Source organism: Melitaea cinxia, chromosome 14 (assembly GCF_905220565.1).
Source record: "Melitaea cinxia chromosome 14, ilMelCinx1.1, whole genome shotgun sequence".
Lineage (NCBI taxonomy): Eukaryota > Metazoa > Arthropoda > Insecta > Lepidoptera > Nymphalidae > Melitaea > Melitaea cinxia.
This window is the reverse complement of record NC_059407.1, coordinates 2,320,938-2,322,827: the sequence shown is the minus strand read 5'-3', so window position 1 is coordinate 2,322,827 and position 1,890 is coordinate 2,320,938. Positions and strand designations below refer to the sequence as shown.

Genomic DNA, 1,890 nt, shown 5'->3' with positions numbered 1-1,890 from the left:
ATTGTTAAGATTTACAAAATATTAGTCATTTCTTATCAAATTGTCATTAAAATTAAGTCATTTAAAATTGGCTAGTTAAAATTTACATTAATATTTCTATTTTGTAGTTATTGCTCTTTAAATTTACATTTTGTTCTCCAACCTCTTGTATTTTCATGTCTAAAACAACAAATTATACATAAGCCACAGCCGAACACGTTACATTGTACAAGAAACAAACTACCCACTACAAGTGTACTAAATACGGATTATGAACTATAATCATTATAATACAGGCTTTTACTCACATATAGTCGCATCAATACATATAAATAAATTTCTATAATTTATTGAAGATAAATAGTGTTTATACTAAATTAAAAGATCCTTTAAAAAAAGAAGAACGTAGTGGGTTGGTATATAAAATTACTTGTGAGTGTAACCGTTGTTATATAGGACAAACTAAACAATTTCTTGTGTCGAGAGTCAAGCAACATGTGAATGATTGTAAAAATGTTAACGCCGCAAAAGATAATAAGACTGCTTTAGCATCCCATCATTTCGACCAACATCATAATTTTAATTTTGAAAATACAAGTATATTAGACAACGAAAGAAATTGGTTTAAAAGAAATATTAGTGAAATGTTTTTTATCAAAGTAAATAACACAGTGAATAAAAGAACAGACACAAATAATTTGAGCATCTTGTATAACGATATTTTAAAAAAGTATAAATCTGAAATATAATATAATTAAATGTATGGAATTTTCCTGAAAATAAGTAATAATTTTGAAAATTAATAATTTTGAATTGTAAGTGGTAATATTTGACATTTTGATAATTATTTACATGTAACATCTGTGTTCAATCAGACATAACGAGGGGTTTTTTTGACAGTTGTGACATCCATGTGGAGTGACGTGTTTTTCGGCCGTTAACAAAAAAAAAAAATTAAAATTAAAAAACTAATTGGAGGATGTAATTTAATAATCAAAAATATGTATTGATGCGACTATATGTGAGTAAAAGCCTGTATTATAATGATTATAGTTCATAATCCGTATTTAGTACACTTGTAGTGGGTAGTTTGTTTCTTGTACAATGTAACGTGTTCGGCTGTGGCTTATGTATAATTTGTTGTTTTAGACATGAAAATACAAGAGGTTGGAGAACAAAATGTAAATTTAAAGAGCAATAACTACAAAATAGAAATATTAATGTAAATTTTAACTAGCCAATTTTAAATGACTTAATTTTAATGACAATTTGATAAGAAATGACTAATATTTTGTAAATCTTAACAATTTAAATAATGAATAATAAAAATTAATATATAAAATTGAAGAAAAATACATGTGGGTAGAAATAATATAAATTAAAGGAACCAAAATAGGAGGAAAAAAATTATAAATTTAATTAACATATGTAAAGGTAATATAAAATGTTGGTTGTTGATCGTTATGTAGATATTGTCAGTCTTTGATGGTTATTTGTGTGTACATATATGATTGATGTTTTAGATGCAGTTCAATAGTCAAGTTCGGAGAATTTGATGCCTTGAAATTGTAAAATTAAAAACTTAATAACTTAAAAGTGTGCATATTGTTACCTAATAAATTCAAATGTTGTAGTTTAAATTTTCAAAATTTAGAGATTAAAGTTTAGAATATAACTTAAAAAATAGTATATAATGTTTGGAATTTAGAATCTTACTTAAAGAACTTTGACGGGGAGATGTCTTTTGACTACCGTATGTAAAGGTACTGAGGATTTGGTTTCTTTTCGTTTGTTTGTTGTTGTGGATTGGTTTATGTATACAGCTTTCTTCAATGATTTTATATTTTATAGATGCCTGATGATGGTCCAATAAAGGATCGAAACGTCGCATGAATTTGCAATTGGTGGTTT

General features: G+C 25.8%; 1 long non-coding RNA gene across 2 annotated transcripts; it reads left to right on the top strand.

Annotated features, from left to right (window-relative positions):
• The first annotated feature begins 763 nt into the window (after positions 1 to 763).
• LOC123659756 lies at positions 764 to 1,190 on the top strand. Of its 2 annotated transcripts, XR_006744078.1 has the most exons (3): positions 766 to 794; positions 880 to 1,000; positions 1,129 to 1,190. It is a non-coding gene; the product is annotated as an uncharacterized LOC123659756 (long non-coding RNA). The 2 variants fall into 2 exon arrangements; XR_006744077.1 differs by having other exon boundaries at positions 764 to 1,000.
• Positions 1,191 to 1,890: the final 700 nt, after the last annotated feature.